Source organism: Triticum aestivum, chromosome 5A (assembly GCF_018294505.1).
Source record: "Triticum aestivum cultivar Chinese Spring chromosome 5A, IWGSC CS RefSeq v2.1, whole genome shotgun sequence".
Classification (NCBI taxonomy): domain Eukaryota; kingdom Viridiplantae; phylum Streptophyta; class Magnoliopsida; order Poales; family Poaceae; genus Triticum; species Triticum aestivum.
Window position 1 is genome coordinate 91,013,201 of NC_057806.1, and position 8,624 is coordinate 91,021,824.

The following is an 8,624-nucleotide window of genomic DNA, read 5'->3' on the forward strand; positions in this document are numbered from 1 at the left end:
CCCCTCCCACACTTGGCCCATGCAGCCCTCCGGGGCTGGTGGCCCCACTTGGTGGACCCCCGGGACCCTCCCGGTGGTCCCGGTACGTTACCGATAAAACCCAAACTTTTTCGGTGACCAAAACAGGACTTCCCATATATAAATCTTTACCTCCAGACCATTCCGGAACTCCTCGTGACATCCGGGATCTCATCCGGGACTTCGAACAACATTCGGTAACCACATACAAACTTCCTTTCTAACCCTAGCGTCATCGAACCTTAAGTGTGTAGACCTTACGGGTTCGGGAACCATGCAGACATGACCGAGACGTTCTCCGGTCAATAACCAACAGCGGGATCTGGATACCCATGTTGGTTCCCACATGTTCCATGATGATCTCATCGGATGAACCACGATGTCGAGGATTCGATCAATCCCGTATTCAATTCCCTTTGTCTAGCGGTATGGTACTTGCCCGAGATTCGATCGTCGGTATCCCGATACCTTGTTCAATCTCGTTACCGGCAAGTCTCTTTACTCGTTCCGTAACACATCATCCCGTGATCAACTCCTTGATCACATTGTGCACATTATGATGATGTCCTACTGAGTGGGCCCAGAGATACCTCTCCGTCACACGGAGTGACAAATCCCAGTCTCGATTCGAGCCAACCCAACAGACACTTTCGGAGATACCTGTAGTGTACCTTTATAGCCACCTAGTTACGTTGTGACGTTTGGCACACCCAAAGTATTCCTACGGTATCCGGGAGTTACACAATCTCATGGTCTAAGGAAATGATACTTGACATTAGAAAAGCTTTAGCATACGAACTACACGATCTTTGTGCTAGGCTTAGGATTGTGTCTTGTCCATCACATCATTCTCCTAATGATGTGATCCCGTTATCAATGACATCCAATGTCCATGGTCAGGAAACCGTAACCATCTATTGATCAATGAGCTAGTCAACTAGAGGCTTACTAGGGACATGGTGTTGTCTATGTATCCACACATGTATCTGAGTTTCCTATCAATACAATTCTAGCATGGATAATAAACGATTATCATGAACAAGGAAATATAATAATAACTAATTTATTATTGCCTCTAGGGCATATTTCCAACAGTCTCCCACTTGCACTAGAGTCAATAATCTAGTTCACATCATCATGTAATTAACACTCACAGGTCACATCGCCATGTGACCAACATCCAAAGAGTTTACTAGTGTCACTAAACTAGTTCACATCATCATGTGATTAAGACTCAATGAGTTCTGGGTTTGATCATGTTTTGCTTGTGAGAGAGGTTTTAGTCAATGGGTCTACAACATTCAGATCCGTATGTACTTCACAAATCTCTAGGTCATATTATAAATGTTGCTTCCACGCTCCACTTGGAGCTATTCCAAATTGTTTCTCCACTATACGTATCTAGTTTGCTACTCAGAGTCATTCGGATAGGTGTTAAAGCTTGCATCGATGTAACCCTTTACGCCAAACTCTTTATCACCTCCATAATCGAGAAACATGTCCTTATTACTCCAAGGACAATTTTTGACCGCTATCTAGTGATCCACTCCTGGATCACCTTTGTACCCTCTTGCCAGACATGTGGCAAGGCACACATCAGGTGCGGTACTTAGCATGGCATACCGTATAGAGCCTATGACAAAAGCATAGGGGACGACCTTCGTCCTTCCTCTTTCTTCTGCCGTGGTCGAGCTTTAAGTCTTAACTTCATACCTTACAACTCAGGCAAGAACTCCTTCTTTGGCTGATCCATCCTGAACACCTTCAAGATCATGTCAAGGTATGTGCTCATTTGAAAGTACCATTAAGCGTTTTTGATCTATCCTTATAGATCTTGATGCTTAATGTTCAAGTAGCTTAATCCAGGTTTTCCATTGAAAAACACCTTTCAAATGACCCTATATGCTTTCCAGAAATTCTACGTCATTTCTGATCAACAATATGTCAACAACATATATTCATCAGAAATTCTATAGTGCTCCCACTCACTTCTTTGGAAATACAAGTTTCTCATAAACTTTGTATACACCCAAAATCTTTGATCATCTCATCAAAGCATACATTCCAACTCCGAGATGCTTACTCCAGTCCTTAGAAGGATTGCTGGAGATTTGCATACTTATTAGCATCTTTCAGGATTGACAAAACCTTCCGGTTGTATCACATACAACCTTTCCTCAAGAAAATCATTGAGAAAACAATGTTTTGACATCCTATCTGCAAGATTTCATAAATAATGCAGTAATCGCTAATATAATTCCAACAGACTCTTAGCATCGCTACGAGTGAGAAAGTCTCATCATAGTCAACTCCTTGAACTTGTCGGAAAAATCTTAACGACAAGTTGAGCTTTCTTAATGGTGATACTTACCATCATTGTCCGTCTTCCTTTTAAAATCCATCTGTACTCAACAGCCTTACGACCATCGAGCCGTTCTGCCAAAGTCTACACTTTGTTTTTCATACATGGATCCTCTCTCGTATTTTATGGCCTCGAGCCATTTATCGGAATCTGGGCCCACCATCGCTTCTCCATAGCTCATAGGTTCATTGTTGTCTAGCAACATGACTTCCAAGACAGGATCACGTACCACTCTGAAGTAGTACGCATCCTTGTCATCCCACGAGGTTTGGTAGTGACTTGATCTGAAGTTTCATGATCACTATCATAAGCTTCCACTTCAATTGATGTAGGTGCCACAGGAACAACTTCATGTGCCCTGCCACACACTAGTTGAAGAGACGGTTCAACAACCTCATCAAGTCTCCACCATCCTCCCACTCAATTCTTTCGAGAGAAACTTTTCCCCGAGAAAGGACCCGATTCTAGAAACAATCCCTTATTGCTTTCGGATCTGAGACAGGAGGTATACCCAACTATTTTTGGGTGTCCTATGAAGATGCATTTATCCACTTTGGGTTTGAGCTTATCAGCCTGAAACTTTTTCACATAAGCGTCACAGCCCCAAACTTTTAAGAAATGACAGCTTAGGTTTCTCTAAACCATAGTTCATACGGTGTCATCTCATCGGAATTATGTGGTGCCCTATTTAAAGTGAATGTGGTTGTCTCTAATGCCTAACCCATAAACTATCGTGGTAATTCGATAAGAGACATCATGGTATGCATCATATCCAATAGGGTGCAGTTATGATGTTCGGACACACCATCACACTATGGTGTTCCAGGCTGTATTAGTTGTGAAACAATTTCCACAATGTCTTAATTCTATGCCAAACTCGTAATTCAGATATTCATCTCTATGATCATATCATAGATATTTTATCCTCTTGTCACGACGATCTTTCAACTTCACCCTGAAATTACTTGAACCTTTCAATAATTCAGACTCATGATTCATCAAGTAAATGTACTCAACATCTACTCAAATCATCTGTGAAGTAAGAACATAACGATATCCACTACACGCCTCAGCACTCATTAGACTGCACACATCAAAATGTATTACTTCCAACAAGTTGCTTTCTAGTTCCATTTTACTGAAAACGAGGCTTTCAGTCATCTTGCCCATGTGGTATGATTTGCATGTCTCAAGTGATTCAAAATCAAGTGAGTCCAAATGGTCCATTTGCATGGAGTTTTTTCATGCATATACACCAATAGACATGGTTCGCATGTCTCAAACTTTTCAAAACGAGTGAGTCCAAAGATCCATCAACATGGAGCTTCTTCATGCGTTTTATACCGATATGACTTATGTGGCAGTGCCACAAGTAGGTGGTATTATCATTACTATCTTATATCTTTTGGCATGAACATGTGTATCACAACGATCGAGATTCAATAAACCATTCATTTTAGGTGCAAGACCATTGAAGGTATTATTCAAATAAACAGAGTAACCATTATTCTCCTTAAATGAATAACCGTATTGCAATAGACATAATCCAATCATATCTATGCTCAACGCAAACACCAATCTTGATGGTAGAGGGAGCGTACGATATTTGATCAACCTTGGAAATACTTCCAACACATATCGTCATCTCACCTTTAACTAGTCTCCGTTTATTCCATAGCTTTTATTTCGAGTTACTAACACTTAGCAACCGAACCGGTATATAATACCCTGGTGCTACTAGGAGTACTAGTAAAGTACACATTAACATAATGTATATCCAATATACTTCTATCGACCTTGCCAGCCTTCTTATCTACCAAGTATCTAGGGTAACTCTGCTCCAGTGGCTGTTCCCCTTATTACAGAAGCACTTAGTCTCGGGTTTGGGTTCAACCTTGGGTTTCTCCACTAGAGCAGCAGCTGATTTGTCGTTTCATGAAGTATCCCTTCTTGCCCTTTCCCTTCTTGAAACTAGTGGTTTCATCAAAAATTGATGCTCCTTCTTAATTTCTACTTTTGCGGTGTCAAACATCGCGAATATTTCAAGGATCATCATATCTATCCCTAATATGTTATAGTTCATCACGAAGCTCTAGCAGCTTGGTGGCAATGACTTTGGAGAAACATCACTATCTCTGGAAGAACTCCCACTCGATTCGAGTGATTGTGGCACTCAGACAATCTGAGCACAAGCTCAATGATTGAGCTTTTCTCCCTTAGTTTGCAGGCTAAGAAAATCGTCGGAGGTCTCATACTTCCTGATGTGGGCACGAGCCTGAAATCCCAATTTCAGCCCTCGAAACATCTCATATGTTCCGTGACGTTTCGAAAAACGTCTTTGGTGCCTCAACTTTAAACCGTTTAACTGAACTATCACGTAGTTATCTAAACATGTATGTCCGATGTTCGTAACATCCACAAACGACGTTTGGGGTTCAGCACACTGAGCGGTGCATTAAGGACATAAGCTTTCTACTGTCCGCATAATTGCTACTGTCAACTTTCAACTATATTTTCTCTAGGAACATATCTAAACAGTAGAACTAAAGCGCGAGCCACGACATAATTTGCGAAGACCTTTTGACTATGTTCAGGATAATTAAGTTCATCTTATGAACTCCCACTCAGATAAACATCCCTCTAGTCATCTAAGTGATTACATGATCCGAGTCAACTAGGCCGTGTCCGGTCATCACGTGAGACGGACTAGTCATCATCGGTGAACATCTTCATGTTGATCGTATCTACCATACGACTCATGCTCGACCTTTCGGTCTTTTGTGTTCCGAGGCCATGTCTGTACATACTAGGCTCGTCAAGTCAACCTAAGTGTTTCGCGTGTGTAAATCTGTCTTACACCCGTTGTATGTGAACGTTAGAATCTATCACACCCGATCATCACGTGGTGCTTCGAAACAATGAACTGTCGCAACGGTGCACAGTTAGGGGGAACACTTTCTTGAAATTTTAATGAGGGATCATCTTATTTACTACCGTTGTTCTAAGCAAATAAGATGCATAAACATGATAAACATCGCATGCAATCAAATAATAGTGACATGATATGGCCAATATCATATAGCTCCTTTGATCTCCATCTTGGGGCTCCATGATCATCTTGTCACCGGCATGACACCATGATCTCCATCATCGTGTCTCCATGAAGTTGCTCGCCAACTATTACTTCTACTACTATGGCTAACGCTTTAGCAATAAAGTAAAGTAATTACATGACGTTTAAGTTGACACGCAGGTCATAAATAAATAAAGACAACTCCTATGGCTCCTGCCGGTTGTCATACTCATCGACATGCAAGTCGTGATTCCTATTACAAGAACATGATCAATCTCATACATCACATATCATTCATCACATTCTTCTTGGCCACATCACATCACATAGCATACCCTGCAAAAGCAAGTTAGACGTCCTCTAATTGTTGTTTGCATGTTTTACGTGGCTGCTATGGGTTTCTAGCAAGAACGTTTCTTACCTACGCAAAATCCACAACGTGATATGCCAATTGCTATTTACCCTTCATAATGACCCTTTTCATCGAATCCGATCTGACTAAAATGGGAGAGACAGACACTCGCTAGCCACCTTATGCAACTAGTGCATGTCAGTCGGTGGAACCAGTCTCACATAAGAGTACGTGTAAGGTCGGTCCGGGCCGCTTCATCCCACAATGCCGCCGAATCAAGATTGGACTAGTAACGGTACGCATATTGAACAAAATGAAAGCCCACAACTACTTTGTGTTCTACTCGTGCATAGAATCTACGCAATAGACCTAGCTCATGATGCCATTGTTGGGTAACATAGCAGAAATTCAAAATTTTCCTACGTGTCACCAAGATCTATCTATGGAGAAACCAGCAACGAGGGGAAGGAGAGTGCATCTACATACCCTTGTAGATCGCTATGCGGAAGCGTTCAAGAGAACGGGGTTGAAGGAGTCGTACTCGTCGTGATCCAAATCACCGGAGATCCTAGTACCGAACGGACGGCACCTCCGCGTTCAACACACGTACATCCCGGTGACATCTCCCATGCCTTGATCCAGCAAGGAGAGAGGGAGAGGTTGAGGAAGACTCCATCCAGCAGCAGCACAACGGCGTGGTGGTGTTGGAGGAGCGTGGTACTCCAGCAGGGCTTCGCCAAGCACCGCAAGAGACGAGGAGGGAGAGGGGTAGGGCTGCGCCAAGAAGGAGATTGAATCCGTGTCTCTGGCAGCCCAAAACCTCAAGTATATATAGGGGGGGGGAGGGGCTGCGCCCCCATCTAGGTTTCCACCCCTAGGGGTGGCGGCCAGCCTTAGATCCCATCTAGGGGGGCGGCCAGGGGGGGAGAGGGAGGCGCACCACTAGGTGGGCCTTAGGCCCATCTAAGCCTAGGGTTTGCCCCCTTCCACTCTCCCTTGCACCTTGGGCCTTGGTGGGGGCGCACCAGCCCACCTGGGGCTGGTCCCCTCCCACCCTTGGCCCATGCAGCCCTCCGGGGCTGGTGGCCCCACTTGGTGGACCCCCGGGACCCTCCCGGTGGTCCCGATACGTTATAAAACCCGAAACTTTTCCGGTGACCAAAACAGGACTTCCCATATATAAATCTTTACCTCCGGACCATTCCGGAACTCCTTGTGACGTCCGATAACCACATACAAACTTCCTTTATAACCCTAGCGTCATCGAACCTTAAGTGTGTAGACCCTACGGGTTCGGGAACCATGCAGACATGACCGAGACGTTCTCCGGTCAATAACCAACAGCGGGATCTGGATACCCATGTTGGTTCCCACATGTTCCACGATGATCTCATCGGATGAACCACGATGTCGAGGATTCGATCAATCCCGTATTCAATTCCCTTTGTCTAGCGGTATTGTACTTGCCCGAGATTCGATCATCGGTATCCCAATACCTTGTTCAATCTCCTTACCGGCAAGTCTCTTTACTCGTTCCGTAACACATCATCCCGTGATCAACTCCTTGATCACATTGTGCACATTATGATGATGTCCTACCGAGTGGGCCCAGAGATACCTCTCCGTCACACGGAGTGACAAATCCCAGTCTCGATTCGTGCCAACCCAACAGACACTTTCGGAGATACCTGTAGTGTACCTTTATAGCCACCTAGTTACGTTGTGACGTTTGGCACACCCAAAGTATTCCTACAGTATCCGGGAGTTGCACAATCTCATGGTCTAAGGAAATGATACTTGACATTAGAAAAGCTTTAGCATACGAACTACACGATCTTTGTGCTAGGCTTAGGATTGGGTCTTGTCCATCACCTCATTCTCCTAATGATGTGATCCCGTTATCAACGACATCCAATGTCCATGGTCAGGAAACCGTAACCATCTATTGATCAACGAGCTAGTCAACTAGAGGCTTACTAGGGACATGGTGTTGTCTATGTATCCACACATGTATCTGAGTTTCCTATCAATACAATTCTAGCATGGATAATAAACGATTATCATGAACAAGGAAATATAATAATAACTAATTTATTATTGCCTCTAGGGCATATTTCCAACATCACCGCCTGATCTCTTTGTCCTCCTACAGCATCCGGCTGAAGAAGAATCATGCAAGACACCGGTTGTTTTCGCCGGCGTCACCTCGGCACCGGCCTTCATGGGATACAATCGGCGGCGGCCTCCCGTGTTCTACTTATTCTCGATGATGGCGGCGGGCGGGGACGTGTTGGCCATCACCTCATCGACATCCGCGTAGTTGCGTCACCTCATCGACATCCACGGCGGCTTCTTTCTCTGCCTGCATGGCACTGCTACACGTGCGTCAACGGCAGACGGCGCAGTTGCAGGCACTGGAGGCGCTGTACGATGCGGCGGCGTCGAGGGCAGCGACGATGCCCGTGCTGCCGTGCTCCCCAACAAGCCGGCATGGAGCAAGTCGGCACTCTTCCTCGAGCTGTATTGGAGCAGTCAGCTGCGGAACCATGCGCTGGCTTAGTTCGGCAACTGCCTCCAATGGGCCAGGCAAGGTAGGTGGAGCAGCGAGCTACCTTGCTCGTAACTACCGTGCTAGGCGGGCCACCCAGACGGCTTTTATGCCGGAGAATTGCTCTTCCTGCTCGTCGAATGCCATCGAAAGAGTGGAAACATGTGGAAGGAGGAGCTTGGTCGGCGTCCTGCTCCTGAACGGACGTGTGTGGCCGGAGTGGGTTTTTTGCATTCCACGCAGGTTTAAATGTAGGTTTTTGAATGTGGCG